A 22,044-nucleotide genomic window follows, 5' to 3' on the forward strand; every position below is an offset into this window, starting at 1 on the left:
TAATTGTCACCTTCCCTCTCATGATTAGTTCAGTTCAGTTCAGTTGCTCAGTCGTGTTTGACTCTTCACGACTCCATGAATTGCAGCATGCCAGGCCTCCCTGTCCATCACCAACTCCCAGAGTTCACTCAGACTCACGTCCATCGAGTCAGTGATGCCATCCAGCCATCTCATCCTCTGTTGTCCCCTTCTCCTCCTGCCCCCAATCCCTCCCAGCATCAGAGTCTTTTCCAATGAGTCAACTCTTCACATGAAGTGGCCAAAGTACTGGAGTTTCAGCTTTAGCATCATTCCCTCCAAAGAAATCCCAAGGCTGATTATTATTATTATTATCATGATTATTCTCAACTAAAATCATTTGAGCATTCAAAGGACATTGTATTGGCACCATTTATCAAGTTATCAGTAGAGTAATCACATTTTAGGTTCAATTATTCCACTTCTGATTGCTGCTATATCATCTCAGGGAAAAAATACTAAGACTTTGACAGCATTTATTGATCTATTATTACTCTCTGATTCTATGGATCCATTTATGGCCCAAGTTGTAAGATCTTACCATAAATTCTTAGCTGTGAATGCTTCAACTCCTGTTTCTTAGTATATTGCCAGAATAAGAGGTTAAAAACTACCATTTTCTAATTCTAATTTTAAATACGATAAAACCAGGCTGCATTTGAGACCTCATTAATATGTCTAAGTCAGATGACCCCAGTTACAAGATAAATTTCATGAAAGCCCTTTGGCCATTACAAAAAGGAATACAACCTATCTTTCCTATCTGAAGCCATTCATTCCTTCAAAAGATAGCTGCTGAGTATCTACTATGTGGAGAAGGAAATGGCAACCCACTCTAGTATACTTGCCTGAGAAATCCCATGGGCAGAGGAGCCTAGCAGGCTCACACGTATACGGGTCACAAGAATTGGACATGACTTAGTGACTAAACCACCACCACCACCAACTACTATGTGGAGCTTCCCAGGTGGTACTAGTGGTAAAGAACCTGCCAATGCAGGAGACATAAGATCCCTGGGTGGGGAAGATTCTCTGGAGGAGGGCATGGCAACCGGCTCCAATATTCGTGCCTGGAGAATCCCATAGACAGAGGAGCCTGGCTGGCTATAGTCCATAGGGTTGCATAGAGTTGGACACAACTGAAGTGACTTAGCATGCACGCACATATCTACTATGCGACAGACAACACTGGAAATGTAACAGTGAACTACAAAGACAAGGTTCTGCTGTCCTGAAGTTTATATTCTAGTGGGAGCAGAGAAACAGATAAATGTCAGGTAGTGCTAAGTGGACCCACTCCAGTGTTCTTGCCTGGAGAATCCCAGGGACCAGGGAGCCTGGTAGGCTGCCCTCTATGGGGTCGCATAGAGTCAGACACGACTGAAGCAACTTAGCAGCAGCAGTAGCAGCAGCAGCAGTGCTAAGTGGTGAGAAATAAGGAGATGGAGTGGAGGTTATGGTTTGCAAATTTACATAACACAGTCAGGAAAGGTGACATGAAGGAAAAGGGAGACAGTCGTGTGTATGGCTAAGAGTGTTTCAAACAGAGACATGCAAAGACTTCACTGGCAAATGCTTGGTGTGATGGCAGAAAAGAAATCCACTGTGGGGAACAGCCTGAGAGTAAGCATGCTGTCAGCTGAGGCCAACAGCAGGATGTCAGGTCATAAGGGATATATATTTGATTTGCTTTCATTGGGGTGGTGGAACAAATAACCTGAAAACAAAATTAGTAAATCAAAGAGAATAGATTTCAGTTCAGCTCAGTCACTCAGTCATGTCTGACTCTCGGCGACTCCATGGACTGCAACCCACCAGGCCTCCCTGTCCATCACCAACTCCCAGAGCTTACTCAAATTCATGTCCATCTAGTCGGTGATGCCATCCAACCATCTCATCCTCCGTCATCCCCTTCTCCTCCTGCCTTCAATCATTCCCAGCATCAGGATCTTTTCCAATGAGTCAGTTCTTCACATTAGGTGGCCAAAGTATTGGAGCTTCAGCATCAGCCCTTCCAATGAATGTTCAGGATTGATTTACTTTAAGATTGACTGGTTTGATTTCCTTGCAGTCCAAGGGACCCTCAAGAGTCTTCTCCAACACCACAGTTCAAAAGCATTAATTCTTTGGTGCTCAGCTTTCACTATGGTCCAACTCTCACATCCATACATGACTACTGGAAAAACCATAGCTTTGACCTTTGTTGGTAAACTTGTCTCTGCTTTTAAATATGCAGTCTAGGTTTGTCATAGCTTTTCTTCCAAGGAGCAAGCGTCTTTTAACTTCATGGCTGCAGTCACCATCTGCAATGATTTTTGGAGCCCAAGGAAATAAAGTCTCTCACTGATTCATTTTTTCCCCATCTATTTGCCATGAAGTGATGGGACTGGATGCCATGATCTTCGTTTTTTGAATGTTGAGTTTTAAGCCAGCTTTTTCACTCTCCTCTTTCACTTTCATCAAGAGGCTCTTTAGTTCTTCGCTTTCTTCCATAAGGGTGGTGTCACTTGCATATCTGATGTTATTGATATTTCTCCCGGCAATTTTCATTCCAGCTTGTGCTTCATCCAGCCTGGTATTTCCCATGATGTACTCTGCATATAAGATAAACAAGCAGGGTGATAATATAGGCAATATAGACGTACTCCTCTCCCAATTTTGATAGACTTCAAACAATATATTTAGTATGAAATAAAGGAGAAGGAATTCCTATTTCTTAAATTAGGATTCATTTTCTTTTTACAACTACAATTGTAATCTGATTTGATTGTAATGCTTTTCTAGCCTTTCTCACTATAAACCCAAAAGACTGAATTAAATTTCCAAAACTGAACAACAAATAATGATGAGAGGAAACAAAACTATGAGAGCAATGTCATTTGCTGTGAATGTGCACAAATGTTAACACGGAGAAGTCAAATGAAGGCTGAAAAATAGCATTCAGCTCCAAAAATTCAAACTGGGGGTTTCACAGCTGTCTTTTGTAATTAAAGACAATGCTATTCAAGTAATTTTTATCCATGCATGTAGGTGTGATTGCAAAGAGGAAGTGGGGAGTCTCTTCCAGGTGGCTCTGATTAAAAAAAAAAAAAATGCATCCTGTGCTTTGTGGTTGGAGCTCTCACTGGGATTTTATAAAGTATCTCTTCCTGATTGTAACAGTTTAAAATCAGCCCATCCACTTCCTTTTGAACTAGCAGTCCATATCAATGCCTCAGTGTTTTACATTCTGTTGGTTTTTCTAACCACTTCCCCAAGTGGGGGTGTACAAAAATAGATCCCTAAATCTCGCAGCCACCCCAGGCTGTTGCCACGAACGCAATTTGGCCAAGTTGTTCTGCTGTTGACTTGACCCATCAGTCTTCTGGACCATTTGCTTGCATTGGGTTTTCATTATGGACACACACTAAAGATCTCCAGTGCAAATTTCATTTTGGGAGGACTGACGAAATGCAACCTCACGGACAGGATGACAATGTATCACAGGAGCACTAAATCTCAAAATAATGAACAGACGCATTACTTTGAAAACAGAAACCAAGTGGACATTTCCTTTACACAACACTTAGAGACAAACTAAGGGGGCCTCTTCCTTCCCTTATCCACCATGAGCTCCGTGGGTGCAGGGACCTTAGCTGCTTTGCTTAAGACTGATTGAGTTAAGCCATATGAAGCGCTTTCGATTGGTGTTGGGATACAGGCGCTGAATAAACTGAATTCTCAGCACCTGGCATATATACATACACGCACACACACTATATATATAAATACATGCATTAATATATATTGGCTAGAGGAATGAAGAAGGAACCAACTTCAGCGGAATTCCTATTATCCCACCATTAGAAAACAATGATTATGACCCCAAAGTTGAGGATCGTAATTATCATGACACGTATCCACAAACCCACTATGGGGCGCAATAATTACCAGCGTGTTGCATGGGGAAGGGGTAGAGAGTCTGGAGAAAAGAGGCAACTCTTGGTGAGTTCCCCCAAAGCTTTAGGACAATACAGTCCTGTCCTCCAAGGAATCAAAAAAAAAAAAACCAACAACAACAACACAGCCCGGCTCTCTGATCGCCTTCCAGCCCTGCAGAGGGACCTCTTCCTAAACTTCCACCCCCAGGAATTTTCCCTTATCCCGGTTTCAAGGGGCAGGGAACAACCGGAATCTTTGTCAGGTCCTCCGCGCCCCGCCCCCTCCCCCAGAGCCCCACCCAGCCTGACGTCCCCCTCCCCCACAAGCGGCCCCTGCTGCACCCCGCCGCTCCCCTTCCTTCTCCCCCGACTGCCCAGGCCGTCGGCGCGCACCAGGCCGGGGGGGAAGGGAAACCAGAAGGGAAACCACCAACCCCGCGGCAGCGGCGGTCTCCGGGGGCTAGCGGGCCGGCGAGGGGGGGGCGGAGCCTGGCGGAAGGGGGCGGGGCAGGCAGCTGCTAGCGCCGCGCCGGGACTGTTGGGCTAGCGGGCCCCCGACCCCCAACCGCCAGCTGGCCCCCTCCAGCGCTGCCTGACGAGTTTCTCGCCCCCTGGCCTCGCACCGCCTGACGGAGGAGGAGTGGCCCGCCCCGGGCCGGCCGGCGGCGGGCGTGAGGCCACCGGGAAGGGGTTGGGGGCGCCCGAGGGGCCGAGCATCCTCCTCCTCGGCCCGCCGGCCCCCGCCTCCTGCTTTCCCTCCGCCCGCCTGGCCGCCCCGCCCCGCCGTGACCCCCGGCCGCCTCCGGAGCCCGACGCGGTAAGTGCGACTTCCTCCTCGGCGCCGGGGAGGGGGCCGCGGCGGGTCGGCCGCGCACCGAGGCCCGCTCCCCGCCCCCACGCGACCCTCCTGCCCGGCCCTCGGAGAGGCGGCCCCGGGCGTCTCGCTCCGGAGGGTGGGCCAGGCGGGGACCTCCCGGGGCTCGAACCGGGGTCCGGCCTCCCGCCGCTCAGTCGCCAGCCCGGAGCGGCGTTTGGGCCGCTCTCGAGTTATGCAAAGTTCTAGACGCGGCGTTTGTGGCCGGCGGGCTGCGGCGTGGGCTGCTGTCCAGAATCAGTGCTTCCTCCCCTTACTCTTCTACCAATAAAACTTAACTGGAAACCATTCTGGATTTTTTTTTCCCCTCGTTACCCTCAGGCTACCATAAGCTAAGTTTCTGAGTAATTGCCTCACCCTGGGAGTGTGGAAAATAAGAAAGAGACTTTTATTTCAAGAAAAACCAGCGTGTCTGGTTGAAACTTTCTCAGAGATTTAGGCATTTCAGTTCTGGTTGAAACTTTTTCATTTAGGCATTTCACAGTCGTACCCAGAGATCAAAACATGACGAAGAAAGTTTGGTGTATTAAAGAGTAAAGCATTTCTGCCGTCTTTATTATCGATTCATTAAAAAATTTTTTTTTAATGATACATTTACAAAATTCACAGTACAGAAGAGATACGCTGTCTCGCCCCACCCAGCAGTATTACCAGTTTCTTGCGCATTTTTCCAGAGATAATGTATATGCCAATGTCTTTGCTTTTTAAAAAAAAAAAATACGAAAGTGTTGTGTATTAAGTGCCTAGCAGTTACTGGTACCCAATAAATGGCAATTGTCCTTCCGTTTAAAAAACAGTTTAATAAGTCTTTTTGGTTATTAGACCGCTGAAAAACCAATAATGACCTCCTTTGGTTTTAAGCATAGTGAATATGACTGTATTGTAAATGTGTATGTTCTGTTGGCTTCTCAAAGCTATATGAATACTTTTACACAAAGGTGACACTGATATTTCGGGGTACTGGGACAGGTAGGGAGAAATCAGTATGAAATTGTAAGAAAATAGAACTTGATGTGTATAATAGTTCCAAAAATGATTTAAAGCAACTTAATGTCCATATGGTACTGTGGGGTGAAACAAAATTAAATGAAAAGTTGAAGCAGAGCAGGGAAAAAAGTCAAGGGTAAGATAACACCAAGTGCATGAGATCCTGTACTAGAGGCGAGTCACAGTTTTGGCTCTGAACATCGCTAGCAGCCAGGGGGAGGAGAGAGAGAGAGGAATAAAGTAAGTTTCAGTGTATTTCAAATTCTGAGATAAAAACAGACCAATTCTTCTGCCTAAGCCCAGCATTTTCCAATAATTAGGCCCGAGAGGAATGGTTTCTCATGGGGCCTAATTAAAAGAGATTGTTGTGATGCAGTTGACAACATTTTTAAGGTATCTACAGAAACTGATGAATTTTGGATAACAATGTACTTCAGTATAGAGCAATAGTAAGACTCTAAAGGTAAGTTCTGTAAAGGTGTTAAGCCTTTCATAATGATCCATTCATAACGTGTAGAGTTACCTAGAATAGTATTTCCCAAACTGTATTCTGAGGCATGAGAAATCAGTAGTTTATTTCTTGAAATAAGATTTTAGCTTAAATAAGTTTGAGATAACTGGCTTAAACAAATTTCAGGGTTTTTTTTCCCCCTCAGTTTCTTGGCTAATGTTAGTTTACTTTCGTAAAGGGGGCTGTATTGTGTGACCTTCTCCAAATTTATTTGATATGGACCACGAATTGAAAACCACTGAACCTGTAGAAGTGGGTGGATTGCTTATCCTTCAAGCAGTCTTTGTGAATATTTCTTACAGCTGAGATTTGATAAGAAGGAGAGAGCAAAGGGCCTGAGGTTTACCAATTTATTAAGAGCCAAAGTAAAGATAAAAGTCAGGATTTTAAAATGTGTGTATGTGCTCAGTTGTGTCAGACGCTTTGCGACCCCTTGAACTGTGATCTGCCAGGCTTCTCTGTCCGTGGAATTTCCCAGGCAAGAATATTGGAGCGGGTTGCCATATCCTCCTCCAGGGGATCTTCCCGAGCCAGGGATTGAACCAATATTTCTTTGTGTCTTCTGCATTGGCAGGTGGGTTCTTTACCACTGCGGCACCTAGGTAGCCCAGAATTTTAAAATATTTTACATCAAGGAAAAGGCTAGTTTCCCCCAGAGTTCTTTTACAGTTGTTCTGCAAATTGCCTGTTGGACCAAATGATCTCTAGAACTTCTTCCTGTTGTTCTGTGCTTCAGGGAACTTGGGATCTTGAATTAAACTAGGTTTAGGCAAGTAGAACCCCTTAAAGGATGATTTTAATTATTCTTGGATATAGATACATTATTAATATTTGCTTTTTATTCCAAACACTACTGGCACTATTACTGTCAAACCTGGAATTCTGTAGCTATAAGACATCTTGGAAAGCATGATACATAATGGAAAGGGATTTGGAGCCAGAAAATCTGGGATTGTGCCATTAATGCGCAGGGTTGTTTTCCAGTAAGTTTATGAACCTCTCTGAATCTGTTTCCTTATTTGTAAGATTAGAATGATGACAGTATGCAGTTCATTAAATGAATGTTGAGAGTCTAATAGGTACTGAGTAGTGGAAAAACAGCTTTAAGAGTCCAAATGAAACAATGTATCAAGAATCCTTTATTATAAATTATTTCCATTCCTGAGTATAGATGGCAAGAGTTTGAACAGCAAGAAATATCCTATCCAAATATATTTGGCCTGTGAGTTTCAGATAGCAAGTAGTGAGAGTTGAGAGAATGAGGGATTAGTCCAAAATTTTGACTCCGCTCAGTTCTTGTGTTTGAATTTGGAGACTTAGGATAATAACTTAGGAGACTTAGATAATACTTTCTATAAGAAAGTATTCTATAAATCAGTTGTCCCCATCCTTTTTGGCACAGGGATGGGTTTCATGAAAGGCAGTTTTTCCACAGATGGGGCAGCGTGCGGGGGGGCGGGGTGGGGGGTGTTGTCTTAGGATAAGTCAGGCACATTACATTTATTGTGCACTTTATTTCTATTATCACTATATCAACCCTGCCTCAGATCGTCAGGCGTTAGATCCCAGAGGTTGGGGACACTCGGCTAGAAATGATTCAATACTATATAAAATGTTACCATCCTGAAGATAAATTGAGGGCCAAAGGTATTCATTGTCTTCATTTATTTGGTAAAAAAAAAAAAAAAGACCCTCATATCTTAGTGGTTTAAAACAACAAAAGATTGTTTCTCAGTCATGCTAAGTGTCCAGTTAGGGTCAGCAGGAGCGCTCTGTTCCAGTAGTCATTTAGCACCCCAGATCGTCAGAGGCTCATCTTAACACCTGCTTCCACATTTATTAGGCAGGGAGAAGGATGTGATAAATTGCACATTGGCTTTTAAAGACTTTTAATGACACACATAACTTCCACTGCCATTTCATTGGCCAAACAAGTCATATGACTGCAACCCAGCTTCAAGGAGGAGGGGAAATGTAATTCTATCTTGTACCCAAAAAGAGGAGAAGGAGAATAATCTTGGGATGGTCTTTTGGACTACAACTAAGCAGACTTTATAGTTCCATGAGTTAACATAGTCTGAATAAATCAAATCCAAACCATGTTTTTCAGTATTCTATTTAGGGAATAGAAAACAGTGTTTCTTTGTGTATATGTAATCATAGAATTATGCTAATGAGAATTATAAAGAACATTTTTTATTAATTGGAACTGAAATGCTTTTGGAAACTCCCAATTAGACAAAATGTTTGGCCAAGTGAATTTCATTATTTTTTAATTATATGTCCATTCAGTAAACATTTGTTAAATGTGGTATTGTATGAGGCCCTGTGTGAGATCCTATGAGGGTAAAAAGCTGAATGGGAAGTTTATACCAACAGAAAACAGCTACAATTGAATTCTCTCCTTTTTTTCTCTTTAAAATAACATAAATAGAATCTTCTAATATGATAAAACTTGGTTATGTATATCTACATCATTACACTTTGCTTCTAATCATTTTTTTTGGTCATAGGGATTATTTGGTGACGTTATAGAAAATTAATTAAAGCAGAAAGAGTGTTTTGTTAGAAAAGTGATACAGCTGTCTGTCAAAGAATCCAAGGGCAGGACGTGAGTTGCTCAGAGGCAACTGGCATCTATAGCAGAAAGTTAGGAGCTGGAGCTGCTTTTCCTCTCCATATCTATAATTTCTTGCCAGTGTCTCTTTCCACACATACACTTCATTCCTCTTTGTTGGCTGGCTTTCTCTGTTCTGCTCTTAAATGGGTGCGTTTAACCTAAGAGTTCACACACTTGAAACGAATTAGAGCCTTTGGCCATTTCAGAAGAACTACTTTTTTCCTAAGTGCCACATCTTGATTAGTTCTTAAGGTAATTTACTATCAGAGTCTGGAAATGATCGAGTTGGCCCTAAAGTATAACAAGTTAGGATAATTGACAATTTTGTAATAGAGAGAGAAGCAGTTCAAATAGCTTAGGATGAAAGAAACCTGTGATGTCCATGAAAGTGCTACTACATAATTAACATCAGCTGGCAAATCTGGTGGGACAGGAGAATAATCAGGATAAGAAGTTAGAACTGGAGCTGACTTGTAGCAACAATATCCCCTCCCAGAACACTGGCAGATGCCATCTCCATTGTAATACTGTCAGCCATCTCTCTTCCCTCTCCCAAGGTACAGATTACTGAATTGTCTAATGCTTATAAATCACCTACTTCTGATGCTAATACAGGGCTCCCTTGTTTCTTCCCATGACTAATAATGCAGGAAGACTGCTTTTCTATTCTTTTCTATCCTTCAAATTGGTCTAGACAGTCTCCTTGGACATTTTACCCTTTAACATGCTATTGCTGTATTTCTCCACCAACGTAACCTATTTTTATTGTCAATAAATTTCCATTCTTTTTCTTTAAACTGTGTACTTAGCTTTTCTAGCAGAGTTTCCTTGCCATTCTTTACCTATGCAATGTCTCTGTTCATTTGAGTTGAAAAACATCCATAGCTTCACCTCAGCAGATGGCTGAAGGGATGGACTGTGGAGAGGTATATGTTACCTGGAAGAGGGCATCCCCAGGAGAAAAGAGTAACAACAGAGGAAGGTGAGTAAAAGCTGTGTATGAGATTAGGTGGGATTTATCAGGGCTGTATGTTAGGCTAAAAAAGGCAAAAAGAGGAATGAGTTTAGGTTCAGATTGTAGAACATCTGCAACCTCATTTAAGACATTCTTAACAGTCTTGTTGCTGTGGAAATGATTGGGTTTTCTTGGGTTCAGACTTATAAAACTGCTGTAGGCTTGTTTACTCAGAAGATATCAGACAGGAACCACAGCTGGCTGGCAAGGCAGCATCACATGTTCCTCATCAGTGCTTGTGATCCTCACAGCAGGCCATGTAAGCAGTTTATGGAGCCACCTGGGAGACATCTCCCTACGTGAAAGCTTAGGTGCTAGGAAACAAAGCTCACATCAGGTAGGTCCCAGAGCCGGCTTGGCTTAAAACACCTCATGCCCCACAGGAGACATTGTCTCTTATATGACTCCATAGATTTAACTTCAGGGTCCCCTCAAGGGATGTGCCAATTTCAAGAGCTATCACACCTAGGAAAGTCAAAGCCATGGCTTCTTGTGAGGTATTTATAGTTCATTATAATTCCTCTGAGTCCAGATGCAAATTCACTAATCAGGGGGATCATTTTTACTTGAGGAATGTTGCCAGGTAACATAGTTAACATACCTACTTCATTAGATTGCCAAGGAAGTAGAACCAAGAGAGTTAACTGAAGGTTGGTAGTAGAAGAGAAAAAGATTTTACCCACACTTGTCATTATCCACAGTGTCTTCCATAATCCTTTTCATTTGGGAAGTATTCAGTAATACTCATTTTGTTAACTTTAATGTTGTATGTTTTAACTCTTTTCATGACAGGAAGTATGAGATAGAGGGAAATAGAGAAGAGAAAGGTAAGGCTGGAAGGTAGGCCGGGACCATTAGATTGTCAAAAACACTAAATTCCATACTAAAGAGCTTGCCTTTTATTTTTGGGGGGGGCAAGGGGTGAGGAAAGTTTTAACTAAGAGTGATGGGATCAAGAATTAAACACTTTGAAAGGTTAACTTTGGCTCTAGTATGGAGAGCAAATTAGAGATTTAGATTTGAGGACAGTTGGCTCATTTCTACTAAACCTGCCCTTTGGGCAGAGAGTTCTCTGATAAGCAGAAAGAAGGGATACTCAGTTCTGTGCTCTGCAGAGTTTAGAATTACTGGACAGATTCTGCATGGTACATTGGATGGAGGGGCCAAACCACTGATTTTTCTAAGTTTATTTGCCATCCCCTCTCCCAACTTGGAGACTGGGAGTTTGAGAGAAGGGCTCTGAACTGCCTGAGAACATTGGGTTAACACTAAGAAATAACCCTTGCTTCCACTGGTTTCCACTGATCACCATGTGACTCACTTAGATTGCCTTATTTTGCTTTTTACTGGAATTAAATTATAAAAGTCATTTGTTGGCTTTTTCTCTTCTTTCCTTTTTGTTTTGTTTTTTAGTTCTTGGTTATAGGTCAAGCCAGGGAGTTTCTTTAATGGCTAACTGGTTTGACATTTGTAGTGATTAACCATTTCTAATTATAAGCTGTTGAGAAACATAGTGCTTTACATTTTTCTCCTATTGTTTACACTGACCTTTTTACCCCTTCTTTGCAGAGCTTAACACTGTTCTATCTAATATAAAATGCAGTTTGTAAAATCTGATTGGGGCTACAACAGAGTCAAGTTAATCTGTGATTGACACATTGTGTTCCAAGAACTCAGGCAGTGTTGCTTGATTATATTAGTGTCTCAAGAGTACTGATTGCTCACTTTTTTCCATCACTGTAAAGCTACAAACAAGACAGAAACACTTACTGAATTTTGTTCAAGTCAGTAAAAAACAAAATTATAGCTATCCGGATAATTACTTTTTATGGCACATAAGATAGCTATGTGCATACCAAAAATACAGTATCTGGCAGGAAGTTAGCAGTGGTTTGTCATCATATTTATGGTATTAAGACGTTCATGCTTATGTCATAACATATTCACAAAATCAGGAGTGGGCAGCAAGGAAATCTTTTTTACCTGTCACAAGTCAAAGGGCTATTTAAAAGTAAATATTTTGTTACAATTGGGCTTCCCTTTTAGCTTGGTTGATAAGGAATCTGTCTGCAATGCAGGAGACCCTGGTTTGATTCCTGGGCCGGGAAGATCATCTGGAGAAGGAAATGGCAACCCACTCTGGTATTCTTGCCTGGAGAATCCCATGGACAGAGGAGCCTGGCAAGCTGCAGTCCCTGGGGTTGCAAGAGTTGAACACTACTTAGCGACTAAACCACCACCTCTGTTTTGTTATAATTATGCCATAATCTTCAGAATATCAGTTGTGATAACTTGTATAGATAAATTGGGGATACAAAGTCCATAAAATATTAATTTAGCTGATTTTTTAAATGTTACTTGCTCTTCTACTGTCTTTAAGTACTGATACAGTTGAGAGATGAAAAGGTATTTTTGATATTAATGTGGGTCAGCACTTCATCCTATGAGAATTAGTGACAGGTTGGCAGGGAGCTTAAGTGGGGCAGACTCTGTGAGGCATTTGTACTTGGTGAATAAATGCCCCATTGGCACTTAATAAAGTTGAACTTAATAGTATATTGTTAAATTAGGAGTGATATGTTAAGTCTGTTCTCTGGCTGTCTTTTAATAGCTAACCTTGATAACCTAGATATCAAATCAACTATACTCTGAATCTGCTTCCCAGTTTGGACAATGGTGGTAATTACCTACTCTACTTCTCACAAGGTAGTCATGAGCTGCAAATGAGAATACCTAAAAAACAAGAAGCAGTGGGGTATCCTTGACTGTACAGTCTTTACAATCAGTCCTGGATTCAAATTGAGCCCTGCTACTCACCATTTATTAATATATGTAATCTCACTTCATTTTGTGGCCTCATCAGTTCAGTTGCTTAGTTGTGTCCGACTCTGCAACCCCATGGACTACAGCACACCAGGCTTCCCTGTCCATCACCAACTCCCAGAGCTTACTCAAATTCATGTTCATTGAGTCAGTGTGCCATCCAGCCATCTCATCCTCTGTCGTCCCCTTCTCCTCTTGCCTTCAGTCTTTCCCAGCATCAGGTCTTTTCCAGTGAGTCAGTTCTTCACATGAGGTGGCCAAAGTATTGGAGTTTCAGCTTCAGCATCAGTCCTTCCAATGAATTTTCAGGACTGATTTCCTTTATGACGGACTGGTTGGATCTCCTTGCAGCCCAAGGGACTCTCAAGAGTCTTCTCCAACATGCAGTTCAAGAGCATAAATTCTTCGGCGCTCAGCTTTCTTCACAGTCCAACTCTCACATCCATACATGACCACTGAAAAAACCATACCTTTGACTAGATGGATCTTTGTTGGCAAAGTAATATCTCTGCTTTTTAATATGCTTTCTAGATTGATCATTGCTTTTCTTCCAAGGAGCAAGCAGATACGCAGATGACACCACCCTTATGGTAGAAAGCAAAGAAGAACTAAAGAGCCTCTTGATGAAAGTGAAAGAGGAGAGTGAAAAAGTTGACTTAAAACTCAACATTCAGAAAACTAAGATCCATGGCATCCGGTCCCATCACTTCATGGCAAATAGATGGGGAAACAGTGACAGACTTTATTTTTGAGGGCTCCAAAATGACTGCAGTCTCCTCATATATAAGGGTAAAAGGGATGAACCCTGTTTCCCAAGTGACTGTAACAACCAAATGCCACATTCAGTATAAAGTGTACACGTTACCTTGCACATTTACACATTCACAAAATGGTAGCTGCTGTTACAAATTAAAATTCTTTCTCGATACTTGTACATGCTACTTCCTGAATCCCATTTAACTGAAGAGAAAACCAAAGATGGAGGAGATGAAGTGATTTGTCCAAATTGTGTGCTAGCTGGTGAGAGGCTTGGTTATTGGCTCAAGTTTTTTCTGCTGTGTCACTTAGGGTACCATTAATAAGTGATTATGTGGGGCAGTGAGAGCAGAAAAATCCACACCAGCTACCTCTGCACTGGCTCATGGCTTTAACCTAATGCACTTTCTTCCCTCTGTAAAATGTACCTACTGATCCTGAAGACTGAGAGATCACTCATGGCTGAGTAGGTTGCTCCAGGGCAGACCTACACGATTTTGTGCTTACCCACTGAGTTGGGTACTTACCGAAAGTTGGTTGTGTTTATTCACAAACCTGTTTTTACTATAAAACATTAATAAACATGTAAATTAATGGGAGTGTAAGGAAAAGACTTTTTTTATTCTTGAAAATTAAGTTGACTGCTTTCGTATATCATCTCAATATAAAGGAAACAACAAATTTGCTATCAAATTTGATGAAGCCTGGAAAACTGTAAAAGAGTAGGGGGAAAATCCTCAAAGTCCAAAGCAAAGCCTGTCAAAGTGTTCAAATCCATGGTCCAGCTAACTGGTTCTTTAGGCTATTAGAGATTCTCAAGGAATCTCCAAACCAGACTTCAACAGTATGTGAACTGTGAACCTCCAGATGTTCAAGCTTGTTTTAGAAAAGGTAGAGGAACCATAGATCAAATTGCCAACATCCGTTGGATCTTAGAAAAAGCAAGAGAATTCCAGAAAAATAACTACTTTACTGATTATGGCAAAACGTTTGTGTAGATCACAACAAACTGTAGAAAATACTTAGAGAGTTGGGATTACCAGACCACCTTACGTGCCTCCTGAGAAATCTGTATGTAGGTCAAGAAGCAACAGTTAGAACCGGACATGGAAGAACAGTCTGGTTCCAAATTCAGAAAGGAGAACATCAAGGTTGTATATTGTCACCCTGCTTATTTAACTTATATGCAGAGTACATGAGAAATGCTGGGCTGGATGAATCACAAGCTGGAATGAAGATTGCTGGGAGAAATATCAATAACCTCAGATATGCAGATGATACCACCTTATGGCAGAAGGTGAAGAACTAAAGAGCCTCTTGATGAAGTGAAAGAGGTGAAAAAGCTGGCTTAAAACAACATTCAGAAAACTAAGATCATGACATCCAGTCCCATCACTCCGTGGCATCTAGAAGGAGAAACAATGGAAACAGTGACAGACTTTATTTTCTCGGGCTCCAAAATCACTGCAGGTGGTGACTGCAGCCATGAAGTTAAAAGACGCTTGCTCTTTGGAAGAAAAGCTATGGCTAACAGCATATTAAAAAGCAGAGTCATTACTTTGCCACAAAGGTCTGTCTAGTCAAGGCTATGGTTTTTCCAGTAGTCGTGTATGGATGTGAGAGTTGGACCATAAAGAAAGCATCAACTCTTTGGCGCTTTTGAGAGTCCTTTGGACTGCAAGGAGATGAACCAGTCCATCCTAAAGGAGATCAGTCCTGAATGTTCATTGGAAGGACTGATGCTGAAGCTGAAACTCTAATACTTTGACCACCTGATGTGAAGAACTGACTCATTGGAAAAAACCCTGATGCTGGAAATGATTGAAGGCAGGAGGAGAAGAGGACGACAGGATGAGATGGCTGGATGGCATCACCGACTAGATGAACATGAGTTTGAGTAAGCCCCGGGAGTTGGTGATGGACAGGGAAGCCTGGCGTGCAGTCCATGGGGTCACCAAGAGTTGGACGCGACTGAGCGACTGAACTGAAGGAAGTAAGGAGCCCACACTGGAATGTAAATTAACTACATCACTAAGCATAGTGTTTGGAGAAGGCAATGGCACCCCACTCCAGTACTCTTGCCGGGAAAATCCCATGGACGGAGGACCCTGGAAGGCTGCAGTCCATGAGGTCACTAAGAGTCAGACACGACTGAGCAACTTCACTTTGACTTTTCACTTTCATGCATTGGAGAAGGAAATGGCAACCCACTCCAGTATTCTTGCCTGGAGAATCCCAGGGATGGGGGAGCCTGGTGGGCTGCTGTGTATGGGGTCGCACAGAGTTGGACATGACTGAAGTGACTTAGCAGCAGCAGCAGCAAGCACAGGGTTTGGATCCACTGACATTTTTTTCATGGTAACACTTTCTCCTTGAAGGAAGCAGTGCATTAATTTATGTTCTGGCACATGTCTTGTGGTGTATCTTCTTGTGTATCTAGTGGTGGATACACCACTGGTCTAATGGATTCGATATTCATACTCTTTCAGAAATGCTTTTAAGTTCTCTCTCCATTTCTGGAAGCCATAAGTGGAAATCACAGATGGTGGGTCGTGGTGGGCATGGCTTATGCAAGAAAGAGGACCCAAATTCAGTAGGAGACCCATAGCAAATATGTGGCATTAACCCTATATGAAAAGATTTGTAAATGAATGTGCATTTATGTGTTTTAACTTGAAATAAAATCTTTAAGAATATGCAAATACAATTTTTATGCTTACTAACTTTTTCATTTAATGGAGCAGCTATTGATTTCATCCAACAATGGGGCTTTTATTATACTCAAGAGTTCCAGCTAACTAGAAATGTATCTTTGACCTCTGCAGCTGTCAGGATCCTGTGCTTGCCCCTGTATATTTTTACCATGCTGTATTGCAACTTTAAAATTGAAGGTGAATTCCTGTGTTGCAATTCATTACAAAACTGTAGTCCTTTTTGCAGCCTTCATAGAGTTTCCAGTCCAGGGAAGAAAGTAAACATTAAGTAAATAATTTCAATGAAATTATTAAGTTATCTGAGCAAGTAGTTGGGATGCTATGTCATCACATAGCAAGGAGGCATAATTTAGTTTAAAGGTTAAAATTTACCCCACTTAATCTTTTTTACCTTGCTGTTAAGTAAGTAAGATCACAATGCTTTTAGGGTACAGCAGGAAATAAAATCCTTGTGTTAAATGGCTATAACTATGAAACTAGTCTTCATTTTCTGTGTATATAAGAGTTTCCAACTTTGAGTTTTCAATCTACCATGTAACTTAAAAAGTTAAACTAAATCTCTTAGTTTGTTATAGCTGAATTTAAGTTAAATACGTATTTTTAATTTTACTGATTAATTGGAAATATTTCCCAAGTATTTTTAACAGAGTGAAAAACTTAACATTGTGCTAGAAATTTAATTTTGTATTTCAGACTGTATTTCTAAGCTTATTTTCGTTAAAAGAGAAATTTTGATGTCATGTGTTTTTGGTAACTATTGGAAAGAATGCAAAGATAATCAGTGTTAACAGCCCAGGATATATCTATCCAGGCTTTAAATTTCTGGTTTCTTAAATAGATTGCAGATTAATTTTAAACTATAAGCTAAACATGGGCTTACCAGGTGGCTCAGTGATTAAGAATACACCTGCTGATGGAGGAAATGCAGATTCAAACCCTGGGTTAGGAAGATCCCCTGGAGTAGGAAATGACAACCTGCTCCAGTATTCTTGCCTAGAAAATTCCATGGACAGAGGAGCCTGGCAGGCTACTGTCCATGGGGTCACAAAAAGTCTGACATGACTGAGAGACTGAGCATACATGCAGGAAAATAGGATTCTAGACTCCATATTCCTAGCTATTGGGTTGCTAAATACATAATTAAAGACAAATTTGTCTAAAGTCACTCAATCTTACTGAAACTGTATCCTTCTTATATATATCAGTTCAGTACAGTTCAGTTGCTCAGTCGTACTCTTTGCGACCCCATGGACTTGCAGCATGCCAGGCCTCCCTGTCCATCACCAACTCCCGGAGTTGACCCAAACTCATGTCCATTGCTCCAGTACTCCTGCCTGTAAAATCCCATGGATGGAGGAGCCTGGTAGGCTGCAGTCCATGGGGTCGCGAAGAGTCGGACATGACTGAACGACTTCACTTTCACTTTTCACTTTCATGCATTGGAGAAGGAAATGGCAACCCGCTCCAGTGTTCTTGCCTGGAGGATCCCAGGGACAAAGGAGCCAGGTAGGCTTCCGTCTGTGGGGTGGCACAGAGTCGGACACCACTGAAGCAACTTAGCAGCAGCAGCAGCATCTCCATTGAGTTGGTGTTGCCATCCAACCATCTCATCCTCTGTCGTCCTCTTCTCCTCTCGCCTTCAATCTTTCCCAGCATCAGGGTTTTTTCAAATAAGTCAGCTCTTCGTATCAGGTGGCCAAAGTATTGGAGTTTCAGCTTCCACATCAGTCCTTCCAATGAACACCCAGGACTGATCTCCTTTGGAACGGACTGGTTGGATCTCCTTGCCGTCCAAGGGACTCTCAAGAGTCTTCTCCAACACCACAGTTCAAAAGCATCGATTCTTCGGAGCTCAGCTTTCTTTATAGTCCAACTCTCACATCTATACATGACTACTGGAAAAACTATACCCTTGACTAGATGGGCCTTTGTTGGCAAAGTAATGTCTCTGCTTTTTAATATGCTGTTTAGATTGGTCATAAAATTTCTTCCAAGGAGTAAGCATCTTTTAACTTCATGACTGCAGTCACCATTTGCAATGATTTTGGAGCCCCCCCAAAAAATAAAATTCAGCCACTGTTTCCACTGTTTCTCCCATCTATTTGCCATGAAGTGATGGGACTGGATGCTATGATCTTAGCTTTCTGAATGTTGAGCTTTAAGCCAACTTTTTCACTCTCCTCTTTCACTTTCATCAAGAGGCTCTTTAGTAGTTCTTCACTTTCTGCCATAAGGGTGGTGTCATCTGCCCTTATATCTGAGGCTATAGATATTTCTTCTGGCAATCTTGATTCTAGCTTGTGCTTCATCCAGCCCAGCATTTCTCATGATGTACTTTGCATATAAGTTAAATAAGCAGGGTGACAATATACAGCCTTGACATACTCCTTTTCCTATTTGGAAACAGTCTGTTGTTCCATGTCCAGTTCTAAATGTTGCTTCCTGACATGCATACAGATTTCTCAGGAGGCAGGTCAGATGATCTGGTATTCCTGTTTCAGAATTTTCCACAGTTTGTTGTGTGGTCAAAGGCTTTGGCATAGTCAAGAAAGCAGAAATAGATGTTTTTCTGGAACTCTCTTGCTTTTTTGATGATCCAACAGATGTTGGCAATTTGATCTCTGGTTCCTCTGCCTTTTCTAAAACCAGCTTGAACATCTGGAAGTTCACAGTTCACATAGTGTTGAAGCCTGGCTTGGAATTTTGAGCATTACTTTGCTAGCATGTGAGATGAGTGCAATTGTGTGGTAGTTTGAGCATTCTTTGGCATTGCCTTTCTTTGGGATTGGAATGAAAACGGACCTTTTCCAGTCCTGTGGCCACTGCTGAGTTTTCCAAATTTGCTGGCATATTGAGTGCAGCACTTTCACAGCATCATCTTTCAGGATTTGAAATAGCTCAACTGGAATTCCATCACTTCCACTAGCTTTGTTCGTAGTGATGCTTCCTAAGGCCCAGTTGACTTCACATTCCAGGATGTCTCGCTCTAGGTGAGTGAGCACACCATCGTGATTATCTGGGTCACGAAGATCTTTTTTGTACAATTCTGTGTGTTCTTGCCACCTCTTCTTAATATCTTCTGCATCTGTTAGGTCCATACCATTTCTGTCCTTTATTGAGCCCATCTTTGGATGAAATATTCCCTTGGTATCTCTAATTTTCTTGACGAGATCTCTAGTCTTTCCCATTCTGTTGTTTTCCTCTATTTCTTTGCACTGATTATTGAGGAAGCCTCATCTCTCCTTGCTATTCTTTGGAACTCTGCATTCAAATGGGTATATCTTTCCTTTGCTTTTTGCTTCTCTTCTTTTAACAGCTATTTGTAAGACGTCCTCAGACAGCTCTTTTGCTTTTTTGCATTTCTTTCCCATGTGGATAGTCTTGATTCCTGTCTCCTGTACAATGTCATGAACCTCCATCCATTGTTCATCAGGCACTCTATCAGATCTAGTCCCTTAAGTCTATTTCTCACTTCCACTGTATAGTCATAAGGGATTTGATTTAGGTCATACCTGAATGGTCTAGTGGTTTTCCCTCCTTTCTTCAATTTCAGTCTGAATTTGGCAATAAGGAGTTAATGATCTGAGCCACAGTCAGCTCCTAGTCTTGTTTTTGCTGACTGTACTTCTGCATCTTTGGCTGCAAAGAATGTAATCAGTCTTACTTCTGTGTTGACCATCTGGTGATATCCATGTGTAGAGTCTTCCCTTGTGTTGTTGGAAGAGGGTGTTTGCTATGACCAGTGCATTTTCTTGGCAAAACTGTATTAGCCTTTGCCCTGCTTCATTCTATACTCCAAGGCCAAATTTGCCTGTTACTCCAGGTGTTCCTTGACTTCCTATTTTTGCATTCCAGTCCCCTATAATGAAAAAGACATCTTTTTTGAGTGTTAATTCTAGGTCTTGTAGGTTTTCATAGAACCAACTTAGCTTCTTTAGCAGTACTGGCCAGGGCATAGATTTGGATTACCGTGATATTGAATGGTTTGCCTTGGAAATGAGCAGAGATCATTCTGTCGTTTTTGAGACTGCATCCAAGTACTGCATTTTGGACTCTTCTGTTGACTATGATGGCTACTCTATTTCTTCTAAGGGATTCTTGCCTGCAGTAGTAGATATAATGGTCATCTGAATTAAATTCACCCATTCTAGTCCATCTTAGTTCGCTGATTCCTAAAATGTCAACATTCACTCTTGCCATCTCCTGTTTGACCACTTGCAATTTGCCTTGATTCATGAACCTAACATTCCAGGTTCCTATGCAATATTGCTCTTTATAGCATCGGGCCTTGCTTACATCACCAGTCACATCCACAACTGGGTGTTGTTTTTGCTTTGGCTCCATCTCTTCATTCTTTCTGGAGTTATTTCTCCAGTGATATCCAATAGCATGTTGGGCACCTACCGAGCTGGGGAGTTCATCTTTCAGTGTCCTATCTTTTTGCCTTTTCATACTGTTCATGGAGTTCTCAAGGCAAGAATACTGAAGTGGTTTGCCATTCCCTTCTCCAGTGGACCACATTTTGTGTGTATATATATATATATATATATCATATATATATGTATATGTGTTAGTTGCTCAGTCATGTTGAACTCTTTGCAACTAACATACATATATAAGGATACAGTATCCTTCTTACTTAACCTATTTATGTTAATATTAGCATTCGTATAGTCACCTCCGCTTCCCGCATAGTTCAATCAGTAAAGAATCTGCCTGCATTGCAGGGGACTGGGGATCGTTTCCTCGGTCGGGAAGATTCGCTGGAGAAGGAAATGGCAATGTACTCCAGTATTCTTGCATGAAGAATCCCATGGACAGAGGAGCCTGGCAGGCTACAGTCTATGGAGATGCAAGAGTCCGACATGACTTAGCGACTCAACCCCCATAGCCATCCATGTTTGAAAATGTTGTCATCTTTGACCTCTTCCTATCCATTTGACATGGGCATTTTATAAGGCCCGACCCTATAGTAGGTTTTAACAGCCACTCCCCTTTCAGATCTCATTGCCTCTAGCCAAGGTTACTATCCTCTTACCTCAAAGAGTTTTCTAACTGATTTTCCCACCAATGGCATCTTCCCTTACAAATCCATTCTTCACTTGCCAAATTAATTTTTTTGAGGCATACTTCAAAATTCTCAACTCAAGAACCTCATCTTTTCCCAAATAAAAGACATATTTACTCCTTGATAATTAGTAAAGGTTTCATTGAAAACCCTCTTCTGCTGTATTTTAAGACCTTTCAGATGAAGGTGTGTGCCATTAATTTTGGAGAAGGAAATGGCAACCCACTCCAGTATTCTTGCCTGGAGAATCCCATGGACGGAGACCATTAATTTAGTCATTTATTCTTTGGTCTAAATTCAGGAAATGTTTGAATGTTGTGCACTATACAAGTTGTTAGGAGTATAGTGACCCCTGCCCTGATGAATTTTGCTATTTTCTCATCTTTGAGTTCTTTCTACATATAGCACAGTTTATTGAGTTTATATAATTACAGGATTCTTTTTTACCTTTATAATGTTTGCTTTTGAGTTTGGAAAAGAGGTACAGAGTATCTACTATATTTCTGAAATTAAAGTTAAAATGAAATCTCACATCTTTCCTGATCTAGGTACTTAATGAACATTTTCTGATATCATACATTTTAAATTTTTAGTGGAATTAAATGTCTTCAAATTGTTAAAATAAGCCAAATTCTGATAAAAGACTTAATTTAACAGTTTTAAAAGTATCCTAGAATTACCAAACTTTAAAAGTTTCTTTGAAATCATATGCTGTAACTTATTTTAGTTGAGAGGAAA

General features: G+C 41.4%; 1 protein-coding gene across 2 annotated transcripts in view; it reads left to right on the plus strand.

The window, feature by feature from the left end:
• The first annotated feature begins 4,356 nt into the window (after positions 1 to 4,356).
• KLHL5 (kelch like family member 5) overlaps positions 4,357 to 22,044 on the plus strand; it is a 94,547-nt gene continuing 76,859 nt past the window's right edge. Inside the window, exon 1 of one of the 2 annotated variants that reach the window (XM_070791307.1) lies at positions 4,357 to 4,755. The gene's annotated coding sequence lies outside the window, so the exon portion shown is untranslated. The remainder of the gene's footprint in view (positions 4,756 to 22,044) is intronic. The other variant, XM_070791308.1, reaches the window with a different exon arrangement.

The sequence above is a fragment of the Bos indicus genome, chromosome 6, assembly GCF_029378745.1.
Source record: "Bos indicus isolate NIAB-ARS_2022 breed Sahiwal x Tharparkar chromosome 6, NIAB-ARS_B.indTharparkar_mat_pri_1.0, whole genome shotgun sequence".
NCBI lineage: Eukaryota > Metazoa > Chordata > Mammalia > Artiodactyla > Bovidae > Bos > Bos indicus.